This window comes from Tupaia chinensis, unplaced genomic scaffold, assembly GCF_000334495.1.
Source record: "Tupaia chinensis unplaced genomic scaffold, TupChi_1.0 Scaffold000251_1, whole genome shotgun sequence".
Lineage (NCBI taxonomy): Eukaryota > Metazoa > Chordata > Mammalia > Scandentia > Tupaiidae > Tupaia > Tupaia belangeri.
The window spans coordinates 3,429,888-3,446,981 of NW_006159731.1; the positions used below are offsets into that span (position 1 = coordinate 3,429,888).

The 17,094-nt window shown below is 41.3% G+C and overlaps 1 long non-coding RNA gene across 1 annotated transcript in view; it reads right to left on the reverse strand.

The window, feature by feature from the left end:
• Window positions 1-698: 698 nt before the first annotated feature.
• LOC102469849 (uncharacterized) overlaps window positions 699-17,094 on the reverse strand; it is a 24,911-nt gene continuing 8,515 nt past the window's right edge. The window contains exon 2 of the long non-coding RNA XR_334624.3: window positions 699-793. This is a non-coding gene — a long non-coding RNA (uncharacterized LOC102469849). The remainder of the gene's footprint in view (window positions 794-17,094) is intronic.

Here is a 17,094-nt window from a genome sequence, read left to right on the forward strand (position 1 = left end):
CCAACCCCTAAACATTGTATAAGCTAAATATATCACCAGAGGTAGTGAGCAGACTCTTATCACCCAGTCAATTAATTCCAGTTTAGTCATTAAACATGTATTCAGTGCCATTTTGGCCACTTACTATTTTAGGATTCAGAAATGAATAATGTACAGTCTTGGTCTAGTCTCATGCAGGATAGAGATTCCTCCATCCAGTAAATTACCATGTCATGACTAGGAAGGCATTTGAATTCAAAGAGCACATAAGACAGTATTCCTGCCTCAAACAAACAGCCAAGAAGGCATTTCTTGGTTATAGCTCTTAGTAAATACAGGTCATCCTGGAAAAGAACAAGAAGAGAACTATTCTCTGAAGGAAGATTGCAAGTATACCATGGAAGGAACAGACCTTCCAGGCTTAGAAGCAATATGACGAAGACACAAGCCATGAAATCTCAGTCCTAACAGGGAGTAGCAAGTGTTCCTGGAAGTCTGGAACATAACCTACATGGATTGGGATGGGTAAAGATGAAGCTTTAGCCAAAGACAGTGGGACTGACTATGCTAGCTATTTGACGAATTCTTCCACCCACCCTACCTTCTGATCTCTTTGTAGTACTTGCCCATGGAGCGCTTCTAAGTCGCAAATGACTGATAATATCTTAAAAGGCAATACATCAATCTCAGGATCAAGTTGTGTTCCTCAGGAAACTTACCAGAGATCTAAATCTTGAAATTTCAGCCTCCTGCTTCACTTGAACAGTCTGATAAAATTCTGGAATAAGTTGGTTGGGCCTGACTCATTTCCAGCCTTGGAAAGAAAAGGGGAGGGGAGAGGATCAGAAGTGACTCAGAGTGGTTTATTTTGCACTAGAACAAACATTTAAATAAAAATATTGGCTTTCTCCCCCCCTTTCCAGAGATATATTTTGGAAAAGAGGAGGGGAAGGAAGAATGACTGCAAGGACGGAGCATCACTATTCTCATGAGAATGTACTATGTGCCAGACAGTATTCAAAGTGCTAGGACACTGTGGTAAGCAACAGTCCTTACTACGCAGTCATTTTATAAGAGGAGGAAACCTTTTTAAAAATGTCTTGTTATCTAAAATTTTTCAGGTACTGATAAATACTAAGAAAATAATAAAATAAAATAATAAGGGCAAAAGTGACTAAAGATGGTTTAGTTAGGGTAGATAGAAGTTCTAAGAAGTAACAACTAGGTTAAGACCTTGTATTAGTTTCCTATTGCTGCTGTAACAAATTACTAGAAATTCTGTGATTTAAAACATCACAGATTTATTATCTCATAGGTAGGTAAATAAGAAGTTCAACAGGGGACCGGCAGACGGCATAATGGCTGTGTCACTGGACTCCCAAGTAGTCGACTGATTCGAGTTCCAGACCCAGCAACTTGAAACTCATGCTGGGTGCATGTGCATGTGTGCCTAAAATCCTGAGAGAAGAATGGAGAAGGGATTGTACAGTGGCTACCCATCCCACACACCAGGGGGTGATTTCTCACTTTCTGTCTCTATCTCTCTGGCAAGTGCACACGCCCTGTGGCAAAAATCTATCTTAAAAAAAAAAAAAAAGTTAAGCATGGGTCTCACTTAGCTAAAATAAAGTTGTAACAGGACTATATTCCTTCTGAAGGTTCTGGGGAGAAACTTCTGACATTTCCTTGCCTCTTCCAGCTTGCAGAGGTGGCCTGCTTTCCTCTAACTTCAAAGCCAGCAGAGGAGCATCTGCAAATCTCTCTTCCTCTAACACTCACTCTCCCGTCTCCTTACACTTAGAAGACCCCTTGTGATTATACTGGATCCACCTGGATAATTCAGGATATACTTCCTATCACTACATCCTTAACTTAATCACATCCCTTATGCAAATAAAGTAACATTTACAGGTCGTGCAACCTCATTAGCAGCCAACTTCTGCCTAGCACAGACCTAAATGATGAAAGAAAGGTAGCCGCGTGTAGATTCTAGGAAAGTACATTTTGAGCAGAAGGAAGACTATGTATAAAGACCCTAGTAAAGAAATAAATACAGCACGTTTTTGAAAGGTTTCTGCCAGTGTGCACATGTGCTCATCAGAGAGAGACAAAGAGAAAGAGAGAGAAAGTGAGAAAGCACCTCTCCACTTGGGGAATGGCCACGTCACAGTCCCTTTTACTTCATTTCTCTTCCCTTTTCGGAGTTTGGTCATGCAAGCACATGCCACTGCCACATTTTTTAAGCTACTAGGTCTAGACTTGAGCCATACAGTTGACCATGTGGGACTTGGCCACCTTAACCACCTTGCCATGGGCTGGCCCAAACTTAATACTTTTATGGAACAGAAATCTGGAAACGAGGCCAAATCTCTGGAACCTTTTTTTTTTTCTGTTATAGTTTGGAAAGGATATTGCTGTGGTTTAAATGTACCCACCCAAAATTTGTGTGATAAAATTTGATTGTGATATGGTTAAGAAGATAAAAATTTAATCCAATGACAGAATTAAGAGATGGGGCTTTGGAAAGTGATTCAGATGAAGGTCATTAGGATGGGACCCCTATTATTGAATCTGGTAGGTTTCTAGGGAGAGGGATTGAGTCAAACACACAGACACAGACCACAGACGCTCTCGTTCTGTCACACCCTATAATGCCCTGTGCCACCTCAAGGCTCTAGAGAGAGTCCCCACCGAGAAGGCCCTCACCAGATGTGGCCCTTGACCTTGGATCTCCCAAACCATGAGCTAAATAAAACTTTATTTTCTATAAATTTCCTAGACTCATTAGCAGCACAATAAACTAAAATAGGAGGTTTATGTGAGCCTGTCTCATCTCAGAAATTATACGGAAGCAGAGCGAAGCACCCAGAGTCAGAGAGCACAGCTGGCAGGCGTTTGCTTGTAGATAGACTTGCTGGCTGCCTAACTCTGACGCTTGAATGAAGTTTTCAAAGTCGTATATTCTATTAGAGAAAAAAGCACAAGTTGGGGCTGGCCCCAGGGCCCAGCAATAATACTCTGCTCATGAGAGGCTAGATCCCACAGGATAACCACAGTTTGAATCCCTGGTCAGATCAGCCTGAAACATGCCAGGCACTCAGGTGAGTGACCACGCTGATGGGTGGAGGGGTGGAGGAAGGGCTTGTTGCCTGATCAGACCCTGCAGAGAGTGTCCATCTTCCTCTGTCTCTCCCTCTCTCTTGCATACAGGTGCGCATGCTCTACATGAATAAAGAAAAAATTATGATTTTCATACTATTTTTAATGCTATCAAAATCTTTCATTGGAAATACCATTCTTTGATTTGATGTTGGAACACAATAGCACTGATTTTTAAAATATACCATTTATTCTCTATCAGCAGAAAAAAATCTACAGCTGCAGAAAGTTAGAATATCAAGAATGATATGACATCAAACAGGAGGTGTAGAGTGTCTAGAAAACAGATGCTTCTTTTTTTAACATGAATACGTGATTTTTTTTAAAAAAAAGCATACAGTTTAAACACTAAACTAAAATAAATCAAATGCTTTTTAATAACTCTCATAGGATAAATGTTTTTAGTATTCTAGTTTAGTGGCATAGTGGGTCAGGAGAAGGTCAAAAGCTGACTTCTCCAAAGTTCACATTTTATTATTGTTTATCTCAATCTGAAGATTGTGCTCTTTTTTTCCATTCAAGTCAAAAATCTTTTCTAACTGTAAATTCTTCCAGGTTTTGTTTGTTTGTTTTTTGTAGAGGTTTTTGCCTTGCCATGCATGTGCTCACTGGAGAGAGAGAGAGAGAGTAAGACAGAGAGTGGGAAATCACTCCCAGGGATATGGCCACACTGCAGTCCCTTCTCCTCCATTCTCCTCCCAGGATCTTGGGCACACACACACCTGTGCCAGGTGTGAGTTTCAAGCCACTGGGTCCGGGTCTTAAACCACGGTCGGCCATGTGTGAGTCCAGCAATGTAACTGCTATGCTATCTGCTGGTCCTGAATTCTTCCAGTTTTAATGAAGCAAAATATCTACTGAAATGCTATGCTACCAATAATGACCATCATCAACATCATAATGTTTCCTATCTGCTGTAACTTTTTACATTCATCAGTATTTCTTTAATGAGTGAGAAAGACAGAGACAGAAACAGACAGCACCCTCAACAGGGTCTTAACACTACAACATGCCCCCACGTTAGCCAGCTCTGGGTCATAGGCACATGTGTACCTGGCATACGCAGAAAAGGCTCTCAATGCAAACCCAGGACCCAATTGCACAGGTCAGCCTCACAGAATATTGCATCACCAATGCACCACCTTCTGGCCCCCCATGCTGTTCGTAATATGTCAAAAGACAGAGGAGATATCAAAGGACCCCTGTGAAAACTCAGCAACACCCCCGCAATGTGCTCTGAGCTCCTGGCAGCTCAGGATTAAAGAGGTCGACCAGCACGTGAGGAGGTACAGAGACTGTCATCTAATTGCAGGTGGGTGACCAAGTGAGGGGTATAGGATCCACTCCCATTTAATAAGTCCAGCACTCCCTGACTGCTAGTCTGCATAACGTGGTAACTTTTTATTTTCTTTACTTATTCACTTGACTATTCCCACTGCCTTTAACATAAAATCCTTTTAAACGTAATATCTAAAAAACAGTGTCATCACAAAGGAGACAGCTATGAACTGATTTTTGGGGTCTTTTCAGAATTGTCTTCTGTATATCATAGAATAGTATCATATCAAGCCACAATACATCCCGTCCTATCTGTTCGCCTCTTGTGAGCGATTTCACACGGTACACAATGTTGTGCAACTCGCATTTTTTGCTTTGCTCGGTCCCCCGGGCAGCCTTGCATGGCAGCCAGTCAGCATTTTTAGAGTGCCCCAGGCAGAACTGCAAACCTCATGGTTTCTCTGTGGTTCCCTGCTTGTGCCTAAAGAAGAAAGTTACTGAAATGTGTCCAGCTCGTGGCTTTCCAGAGAAAGGAATCTATTGTGTATGTTACTGACTTCATCCCAACATACGATTTTGCTTTGGCACTTAGTATATTATTTTCCTTATCACATCATCTGAGATCATTAAAGGACTTTCAAATGTTGCCTTCATTTCTCTTGTGGCCCAGGAACAGAACTCTTAAAAGGCTTTCATACTTATCCTCTCAATAAATATCCATTTGATGCCCCAGGTCAAGTACTTTTTCTGAAAGAGTATTATAAAATGGGATACAACTTGAATCTATTATCATAAATGATAAAACAAAGAGGCCAACATGCTTGTGAATTTAGAAAATTTTTTTAAAGTATGAATGTTTTTTAATAAATTTTCAAAGTGGCAATTCACTTTGCTTAGGGGCACATAGAAACAGCATGAGTTGGTCCAGCCTATTTAGTGATTTCCTCTTCAAACCAGAACCCGTGGCTGCAACACAAACATGGAAAGTTCTCTGTTGATGCTTATGTGTATGTAACATCTTTACCTATACTGACATGCAGTGTATTCATGTAGGGACGATTCATTTTGTATACTGTGGAGGCATACAGTGATTAATATATATTAGAAAAAAAAAGGAAAAAGAAAAAAAAGGAAAAAGAAAAATTTTAAAAATTATTTTTATCAAAATCACACAAAATATGGTTTTGAAAAGTGGATCTCAGTTAATGTCCTCCCCCCAAATTTTCCCCTTTCCAGCAGGTGGTGTAGTGTGAAGGTGCTGGACTCCCACACAGCCAACAATGGTTCAAGGCCCAGACCTGGAAACTTGAAAACCATACCAGGTGCAGGTATGTGTTTATCTAAAATCCCAGAAGGAGACGGGAGGAGAAGGGGGCAATGCCCATCTCTCCAGGGGAAGATGTCTCATTTTTTTCTCTCATTGTCTCTCTCTGTCTCTCTGGCAAGTGCACATACCCTATGGCAAATAAATAATTAAATAAAATTCACTTTTCCTCTTAAGCAGAGAGAGCTTCAATCTGGACTTTGTGCCCTGAAGAGAAACAACATAACTCCATGGAGAGTTCATCCCCAAGAACACACAAAGGCAGAACTCTTATCAGTGTGTTTTGTGTATCCCTTGTCTCGGAACTGTTTTTAAAATAAATTTAACATATCTCTGCATGGAGATACAGCATACTCTTAAAAAACAAAATTGTAACCAGAAACAACACATTTCTTGCTACCAGCAATAGCCCAATAAGCTCAGCAAGAGATTTTCTATTGCTTTCTATGGTATACAAGCAATCTTCAAATGTTCATGAGAAAATAACAATGAAAGTATGAGTTTATTTTAGTGCAAAAAAAATTTGAAATCTGTGCCTAAGTTTTTCACAATATACATTTTTCATATAGTACATGAGCGCTGCACCTGACTTTCTTCCCCTATCCACACTCTGCTTCCCTCATGTTCAGGCTTACTGGGCAGCACAAGAAGCTGGGCTCTTTGTTCTAACAGTTTCCATCTCTTTCCTATACCCCTCCAATCCTGAACAAACAGCAGCCCCCACATAAAGGTCTGCATGGAAGGTGAGCCTGGAAAATGGGCCAGTCCATGTAGGTTGATGTGTCTAACCAGCCATCACTATAGCCACAGTGGTATTCCAGATTAGTCTGTATCCCCACAGTCGGATGGCTATCTTACCACCATCACCATGAAAAAATTCTGCACTTCTGGGAACCAGCAGTTAGCGTAATGGCTATGTCGCTGGACTCCCACGTAGTCAACCACGGTTCACGTCTCGGACCCGGTGGCTTAAAACTCATGCCGGGCGCATGTGCATGCGTGCCCAAGATCCCGAGAGGAGAATGGAGGAGAAGGGATTGCGGCGTGACCATCCCCCCTGGGGGGTGATTTCTCGCTTTCTGTCTCTATGTCTCTCTCTGTCTGTCTGGCGAGCGCACGCGCCCTACAGTGAAAATCTCTCCAAAAAAAAAAAAACAACTGCACTTCTTTCTCTGGATACAAGTTTGTTTCTTATTTTTTCTTTCCTGGTAGCCAGACTCAAGAGAGATTTTTAATTCTATATTCATAACTCCTTTTCCTTGCTTCTTACTTCCTGATACCCTGCATATGAAATGCCATTCTGTGTGAGATATTGTGGATTAAACAGAGTCCCTTTCCACAAATTGATATGTTGAAGTCCTGGACTCCAGTAACATAAGAAGTGACCTTATTTTGGAACAGAGTTATTGCAGGTGTAATTAGTTAAGATGAGGTCATGCCAGAGTAGGGTGGGCCCCTAATCCAATATGACTGATTTCTTTATGAAAGGGAAAATTTGGAACCAGTTCCATGGCCTAGTGGCTAGAGTACCCAGATCCCATATGGTTGACTGTGGCTCGAATCCCAGACCTAGCAACTTGAGAAACACACTGTGTGTGTGTGTGTGTGTGTGTGTGTGTGTGTGTGTGTGTGCATGTGTGCCCCAAATCCTGACAGGATGGAGGAGAAGGAATTGTGGTATGACCACGTCCTACTGGGAGATGCTTTCTTCCTTGTTTTGCCTTTCTGTCTCTCTCTGGCAAGTACACACACCCTCTGGGAAATCAAAAAAGGAAGGAGGGGCAGGGATTTGGAGACAAACATTCAGGAAAACTCTATGAGACGATAAAACAGAGGTTAGAGTGGTGATTTTACAAGCCAAGAAAAGCAAGAGTGCCAGCAAACCACCAAAGCTAGAAGAGAGTCCTGAAACAGATTCTCTCAGGGACTGCAAATGGAGCCAACTCTGCTGGCACCTTGATCTTGGACTTCCAGTCTCCAGAATATAAGCCATCCAGTTTGTGGTACTTTGTTATAGCAGCCCCAGGAACCGAATACACAGGGCACATTGTCTTGCCTTCCTAGCCCACCATTTTTGTGGGAAATTCCCTTCCCTTCTCAACCACCACAGATGAGCCATGTTGAATATGACCCTGCCCCTGGGCTGGAGTTCCTTGAAAATCAATATTTGAGTTCAGAGAGCAAGTCTCCAGTGACTAAAGCTGAAAAAGATAAAACTCAAAAACTGTCAACAAGTATGTTTTCCACAACATAAAGAAAGCCGGTCTGCCATAAAACAAAGCTGGCACCCAGAAAAGCAGAGGTGAGGCTGGGGGAGAAAGACCTGGTAGTTATCCAGCCCTGGCTCCATTGGTGCCTGGTGCCTTTAGCTCTATCTGAACTTCTCTGTGACTTGAATTCCAAGAGGCTGCAGTGACTGTCCTGTAAATTCTTCTTTTTTCTCAGGCTAATTCATTTAAGGTTTTAGCACTTGTGACTCCGACTTCTACTGAATTGAATATATTCTGCAAAACTCATGCACTGTTTTCCAACAATTTTGTGAACGTCTAATTCCTTGTATTAAATCCCATTCTTGGACTAGCCTGGTGGCACAGTGGTAGCACCAGAAGCTACACAGCCAAGCATTGGATGCAGACGCCCATGTGCGCCTGAAAACGTGCCAGTATGTCCATGCATACCTAGAATCCTGATAAGCTGAAGGACTGGAGAAAGAGAACCATGGGATGAGGAGGCTCTGTCAAGGGTGCTTCTCTCTTTCTCCACCATGTACACCCACGTGCTCTCTATCATGAATAAATAAACCTGAAAAAAGAAATTCTTATAAAATAGAGTGGTGCCTGTTTTCTGCACCTAAATTCTATTACAGAGCACACAAATACAGAAGAATGAGAAAAACAACCTGGCATTTGAAAACTGGCCTGACACTTAAAGCTAGGTCTCACTCTTGTTAGGAACTTGTCTGGCACATAGAATAGGCCATGATACTCTCCTGTTGAACGTAAACAATTTCCCAGAACATCAGCATCGGCCAATGTCACTCTGTTGACCATACTGAATCAAGACATAAACACCACCACAGTATCATGTCTGAATACAGACAAAAATATGAACATTTTCCAAACCATGAAAGCAACCATCTTTTTCTTCCTGTTAATCTGAGTGAGTGCTGCTTGGCAATTATAAATTTAGCCTCTCTCTATTTCTAGATAAGATTAAGATACCCAATCATAGAATTGTCCCCTCTGACAGTATTGAACCCAAACAAAAGCCTTGTTTCCTTCACCTCTCTCCAAATCACCTAATGGAAGCCTATAAATTCTTCACAGCTCCCTTACGCTGACAGTGCTCACTATACGGCCCCATGGTGTAAATTTCCTTCCCTGTGACAAGTAACAAACCCAAAAGATGTGCTCCTGCTGATCTTTGGCCAAAGGCATTGTCATACATAATTTGCTTTGAAAACTTCATGCTTTTCTAGTGTTACATGCCATTTGTATGGGCTATTTTCTGTGAGTAAACAAATGTTTCAATATAGAATTATTATTCCTTTTCTTCCTTTTTCTCACCTGTGCTTCTTTATAAAAATTAAAAAGTGCCTGATAGCTGTTTTGTGTCACCAACAGCACAGCAATCATATGTATTCAATGATAATAAGAAAACCACAAATGAAAGGATGGTCAGCATATAAGGCAACTGAAAATTAAAAATAAGCAGTTATGTAGTGAATTTGGACAATAATATAAGTTTTCAACTGCTCACAATATGCCAGGTGCTTGTGATAGTACACATCATCTCACTATACTACAAAGTGAGTATTTTAATTTTCTTGATTCTCTTGAGGCTCTGAGTCTAATGACCTCTCATCTACCAAATAGCTGTGTTGGTGTCCAAACTCAAGTTGCTACGTGCCATGTGTTTCCACATCAGAAATAAAAACAATATGGAGAAAGTATAATTAAAAACAGACCTTTTTTCCCCCTAAGAACCAAGTCTTCCACCTTTATGTTATTTGTCAGACTGGAGGAGTATCTATTCAACAATATTTAATGGGTACCTACTACAAGGAAATATTTTAAGACATCTTTGATTGAGTGCTCATTTGCTCTCTAAGGCTGAAGGTTTTATCATATAGTTACTGGTTTTGTACCTCTGTCCTGGCAAAAATTTTAAATGAACAAAATAAGAACACACATAAGTTACACAAAAATCTGTGTGTGTCTTTCTTGAACGATAAATTCCACATAAAATGGGACAGATAACGTACCAGTTTGCTGTTTAAAAGAAATGAGAGGGATTTACAAGATGGAAGGAACTCCATGAATGCATACAACATAAGTTCGTGATTGAATGTCATTGCTATCAATCGTTGCTGTCTTAGGAGCGGTTTTAAAGAGGTTAGGTACTTCCTACTCTGAAATAGTTGCCTGGTTCTAAGTCAGAGTTCCATGACCTCTCTCTCAAACCTGGAGGAGAAGAAGAGTGGATAGCTCAGGTATTTGAAGGAAAAAGATGAACCTTTATTAAAAAAAAGAACAAGGATATTTGCATGATTAATATCAGAACATTGCTGATTTTTATGTAAAAAAGACTAAAAAAAAAAAGAAGAAGCTTATTACCCCTTGACCTGGCTCTTATTATTCTGAAACATCAGGACTTGTTCAAGGAGCTGTAAGCAAATCAGTGAGACTAAAGGGGAAAGCAAAATGTAGGGAACTGTAGCGAATACTTAGGGGGGTTGTGACAGAAATCTAACTTGCTCTGGCTTAGGCAAAAAGGGAGTTTTATAGGTGGTTGAAATACATAAACAGGTAGGAACAATTAAGTTGTCAGAAAAGCAGTGAAAAAAATGGACTTCAAGAGTGGCCAAATTCAAAAAGTAATTGTTGACTGAAAGAATGAACTAGAAACTGGAAGGCTAAGCCTGCCTATTAGGCTTCACTCTTCTTACAGATTTCTTTCCTGGAAGAAAATATGGCCAGTGACCATTAGTGAGATTCACTTCTTAAAGTTTCTACTTCTTGAGGACTAATATCGAGCTCATGCCATTCCATATGAAAAAAACAAACAAACAACAACAACAACAAAAAAAAAAACAGGAAAAGACTAATTGGGCATCTGGGGTCAAGTGCTCTGTCTTCAGACCAATAAACTGTGACCAGCATGGCAAAGCCATATGAGAATATTAAAGTTCTCACAGTAGCCACAGGAACTTGGGTGGGATATGAGGCAGACCTGGGCGGTGCAGAAAGGTATCTGGGTACCTCAGGGTAATGTCATCAGCCTCCAAAAAGAGTTGCTATTAGTGATAGCCCTAAGAAATATATCATTGAGTCCGCTTACAAGGGCTGTCATGGAAAACACAGACTAGGGGACTTTAAACAACAAAAATCTATTTCCTCACAGTTCTGAAAGCTAGGAGTTCAAGATCAAGATGTCAGCAGAAGAGTTGGCTTCTTCTCTGCTTCTAGTTTTCACATGGTTTTCCCTCTATGTCTGTCGATGTCTTAATCTCTTTTTGTAAGGATGCCAGACATACTGGGTTACGGTCTACCCTAATGGTCTTGTTCTACCTTAATTACCCGTTTAATAACTCTATCTTAAAATAGAATCACATTTTCAAGCACTAGGGGTCAGGAATTCAAGAGATACATTTGGGGTGAGTGAAGAAATGGGGTGTGGGGACAAAATTTAGTGCATAACAATCACCAATAAAAATATCCATTGAAGATGTTCATTAAATATTGTCATCTTTAAGGGTTTTTTTCCTGATCTGGGTAACAAAAAAATTGTACAGCTTCTTTTTAGATTATTGCAACTATGACTTGCCTAAATGGTCATGTTTTCCCTTTCTTCCTGGCCTTTTCAGGGCTTATTGCTGGTCTGAGACCCATTTGAAGCAAGTATATATGACTTCATGGTACAGATTTCTGTAAGGTCCTGCTTTACAACTATAGTTTGTTACCAATTTATGCTTCCTTTTTTTTTTTTTTAAAGAAAGATTTTTGCTATAGAGCACATGTACTTGCCAGAGAGACAGAGACAGACAGAAAGCAAGAAGTCACTCCCCAGAAGGGTATGGCTATACCACCATCCCTTCTCCTCCATTCTCCTCTTGGGATTTTGGGCATGTACGCACATGTGCCTAGCATGAGTTTTAAGCCACAGGGTCCAGGACTTGAACTATGGTTAACTACGTGAGAGTTCAGTGACATAACCATTACTCTATCAGCTGGTCCTTCCTTTTTTCTTTCTCATCTATTTGTAATTCTGTTATCTTGATGTATGATATGAGTCTCTGTATGTCCTTTACAGAATAAAGTGAAATACTGATGATTTGGTAGATAAAAAAACTCTTAATCACTCAACTATATTTATGGAAGTAGAACATTATCAAGGAAAAGCAGAGGAAGCTCAAATACTAATAATAAATGTCCTTTGTAATAAATTACCTCAAATCTTTTTTGGGAAAGAAACAGAGCCTATAAAAGCCTATATGAATTGGGGAAAAAACAAGATGTGTCACAAAACGTTTTTTAAAAATATAGCAGTAACTAGGCAAATCAATGCTTAAACTAACACAAATTGGTAAAAATAAGCACCCAGAAATTGAGTTTCTATCTACGTGCCTGGAGGCAGACAAAGAGTAGGAGGAGTTGGATTGTTGCCAGATCTAAAGCATTTTTCTGAGCTCCATCAACTTCTATTAATGGGCAGTGGCGCCCTTCTGGCCCCAAGCCAGCCACTGAATGCATTAGATTTGTTCGACAGACTGGGTGGAGGCAGGCATTGCATCAGAAACATGGCACCACAAACAGCTCTGACTTAAGCAAAGAACTTTCAAAGAGAACGGACTTCCTCTGATGCCAGCAGAGAGCACATGACCTCTGCCCATGGTAGTCTCTTGGTGTGGCATCAATAAAATATGCCACTTGTCAGGTGCAAAGTGTGCTACACACACATAGTGAAAAAGTGGCCTGGACCCAAGTTCTCATTCGTTGCTGATAAAAGTGTATCTCTGGTAAAAAAATAAAATAAAATAAAATAAAAAAACCATTCCATATGTATATATGAAGTAGTCTGTACATACATAAATTGGTTTATGTGTGTGTGTGTGTGTGTATATATCTCTTTATAAAATGACTTTGCTATATATATGTGTGTGTGTAGCCCCTTGGTGTGCAAGCATGAACTGACCAGGCACCTAGTACCTGGGCCTCCAGGCCTCCAGATCACAGACCTCACCAACACCAACACTGTGAAAGGCCAAAGTGGGAATTAACCCAAACTAGGAGCCATTGGTCCTACTTCATTTACTTAATGTGGTGGACTTATAAATGCAATTTTAAAGATTTCTTTTTCTGGTTCTCTGCTTTATAGTAGCATCCTGTAAAGGAGACTATTTTCAGTAGCGTCCTGCTACTAATTCCAGAGTGGCAGTTTGAAGGGGATATAGCACGTGCCCAAACTGCTCCTAAGGAGAGCAACAGTATCAGTGCCTTATCCACACCCATGCTCTGACAGCCTCTCTCCAAGTTTGTGTATGAGAGAGAGAGACACAGAGAGAGACAGAGACAGAGAGAGAGAGACAGAGGGAGGAAGGGAAGGAGGGAGAAAGGGCATAAATAACCCCATGGTCCGATACAGGTTTCTTATACCTGAAAAACACATAATGGATGAAATAGAGCATGATATCCCTAAGAACATTTTTAAAAAGAATTTTTTATTTTATTTTATTTTATTATCATTACTTTTTCTCATGAGTTCGCTAGAGAGAGAGAGAGAAAGAGAGAGAGAGGGAAAGTGAGAAAGCAAGCCACCAGTTTAATACTCCTCTAATAAGCTCGTAATAATGCTTAAAATCTAAAACTGTCCCAAAGCAAAAAAGGTACCAAAAAAAAAAAAGAAACATATTAGGAGTGTGTGTGTGTATATATGCACACTTTAAAAAGTGTATATAGATTTTTTTATTAAAAAATACATATTAGAAGGACCAGCAGATGGCGTAATGGTTATGTTGCTGGACTCCCACATAGTTGGCTGCAGAGTTCAGGACCCACTGACTAAAATTTATGCCAGGTACATGTGCATACATGCCCAAGATCCTAGGAAAATGGAGGAGAGAGGATTGTGGTACAGCCATCCCCCTTGAGGGGTGATTTCTCGCTTTCTGTCTCTCTGTTTCTCTATGGTGAGCACGTGTCTCTCTGGTGAGCACATGCATGCTATAGCAAAAATCTCTTTAAAAACAAACAAAAAGGACAGCTTCTCAGGTTGGGCAAGTGTGAGGACACCCAATGAAAGGGCTTCGGCACAAACACAGCAGGCAGCCGTGTGGGTGTGCAGGTGTGGGCTTTGGCTTCATGCTCAGGTGCTGGAAAGAAGTGGCTCTTCCTTCTCCACTCTCTTCCGAGGAGCCCGCCCGCACTTCTGTAAACATCTGTAGTGCTTTGCAAACCAGCTCATTCCCTCCAGCCTGCCTCAGGTTCATAGGTGCAGCCTGCGATGGGGTCTTGGCTCCCTGGAGGTTGTAGCTTTACCACATTTCTGCCATTGCTCTGACTGGGAAAAGCCCTGGGAGAAACAGGCTTTCCCTGGTAGAGAATTTAGAGGACTCTGCTGCCTCCCTCAGAGAAGGAGAACCACCTGCTTCATCAGCATAGGGCAGCTCTCCGCTGGTGGCTTGGAGCAGGGGTTGGCAAACTTTCCCTGTCAGGGACACACGGTGGACGTTCTCAGTTTTGCCAGCCTCGTGCCATGCCACAGCTCCGCAGCTCTGCCACTGCAGGGTGGTGGCGGCCATGAGGCGTAAATGGGCTGTATGCCAGGAACTTTACTCACGGACACCGAAATTGAATTTTGTGTACTTTTCACATATCACAAAACATTACAGAAACTTCGATCTTTTTCAAGTCATTTAAAAATGTAACAATTGGGCCCCATGGCCTGATAGTTAAGGGAGCTGGACCTAGTATGGGTGACTGTGTGGCTTATAATCCAGACCTGGTGACTGAAAAAACACACCAGGCATGGGAGTATGACTACCTAAAATCCCAAAAAGAGGAAGACATGGAGGAGAGGGAATTGCAGCATGACCATCCCCCAGGGGGTACTTTCTCTCTCTCCCTCTCTTTCTCTATCTCTCTCTGGTAAGAGCACATGTACTCTAGCAAATTTAAAAACAAACAAACAAAACAAAAAACAGTAAATAATTTTAAGAGAGGGGAAAAATGTAAGAGTCATTCTTAGCTCAGGAACCATACAAAAACATGGGCCATTATTTGTCAATCCCTGGATGAGAGAAAATGTTACATTTTTTTTAAAGTGTAAATAAACATCTTCCCTTGTCTGTAATATGACATAGATACATTATATTTTTTCTTATTGGAGCTAATTTTTCATTAAGCCCCCAGAATAGTTAGCCAGAAACAATTCTAAGAGCATATTAATATGGAACAGGAATCAACGTGACCTCTTCTGTTTACAGTTTTTATTCAAATGAGATGGTGTATGCCATCAGGGTTGTTTTCTTCTTTTATAAGGGGAGCATGGAGAGAAAAATCTCCTTAGTTCAGAATGTACAGAAACTAAATGTTGGAGTAGCCCAGCTCCTGACAAGGCGAAGGGTGAGAGAAGGGTGAGAGAAGAATCAATGTGTATACTTTTTCATCTAAATAGAAACACGTGCTATTAACATTGCATGGCCTTCGAGTATTCTATGTCTCTCTTTCTATGACGCAGTGAAATACTGAAATGTAAACATCAATAATCAAGTACGAAAGCTGCTTAGCGTGCCTTGATTTCAAAACACGTAATTTAGCGTCAGGCTGACATTTAGCAAAGCTGCTAAGCTCACAGTGGTCACTGGACACTCCAGTGTCTGAGGATGCAGAGAGCTGCGCCCTGCTCAGGGCCAGAGCACTGTCTTTGTGACATCACAGCCCCTGTTGGGGGAGCGTGTTCATCAGAAAAGGTGGGGAGCACTATCCTGTCTGCAAACCAGCAGCACAACCTCTTCCACTTACTTAACAGTGCGGGGCTTTACAAGTGCCATTTCCAACGTGGTTTTAGTTTTAACAATTTTTTTTTTGAGAGGTTTTTGCTATAGGGTGCATGCGCTTTCCAGAAAGACAGAGAGAGACAGAGAGACAGAAAGTGAGAAATCACCCCCCAGGGAGAATGGCCACGCCACAGTCCCTTCTCCTCGGGATCCTGGGCACGCATGCACATGTGCCTGGCAGGAGTTTAAGCCACCGGGTCTGGAACTCGAACCACAGTCGACTACATGGGAGTCTAGCGACATAGCCATTATGCCAACTGCTGATCCCGGTTATAACAATTTTATAGTGGAGCATTCTCTACCAATTCAATCATGATATCTCAGTTATTATTTTGCAAATGGCTACATATTCTGAAAAACACTTGTTTTTCCTCATGAGGCTTGTAGTTGTGTTTATTCGAAATATGTATTTAATCCAGGAGGGCCAAATAGTTGACTGGACCACATGCGATTGCTTCTATCACACCTTTAAATAATAATCTCATAGGATTGAACCTATCAGAATATAGGAAATTCACTCTAAATTTGTCTTTCAAAATGTACTGTATTGTTAGTAAATATGATTTCCCCCAACCTTGCCAAGTAGATAGACTCTATCATTAAAAAACACTTACCATCATCAGGCAAATGCATTTTATGTCCTGTATAATGACTGTGCTTTCTTGGGGAATTTACATTCATTAAGTAAGTTAGTAATGATATATAAAGCATTAATATTTCTTCTATCGCTTTTTCTGTGTGGCAAAATGTGCTTACAGTCCCTACTGTAAGCCCACATTCTGTCATTCATAGTATTCCCATGGAGCTGAGGTGGAGTCACATTCTGTTTCCGCCATCATTGTCACAGAGACTGATGAGAAAGGCAGGTCGTAGGCTTATGAGGAGAGTGGAGTGGACACACAACTGCATGTGCACACATGCGTGTACACACACACACACACACACCTTTCATTTTGGAGGATTATATAAGCTAGGAAGCAGGCCTGCCCCATGGACAGGCCACCCAGCAGAGACTTGAATACACACCTGTGCTCGTGCGGTAGGTGCCGGTGTGTGTTGGTGGCAGAGGGTCCCCCTGGCTCTGGCTGAGACTCCTCATAGGGGGCTTTTGATAGACGCGGTCTTCATAGATGGGGTCTATGTGGTGCTCTGGGGACTGCAGGGCCCGCAGCTCTGGGCCCAGGTGGCCATGCTGGCTGCTGTATGAGGCTCGGGAACCAGCTGAAAGAAATTTACAAGCGACATTAAGGCCTGACTAGCATTCAAACCAAACTTATTTTATCAGAGACAGTATTTT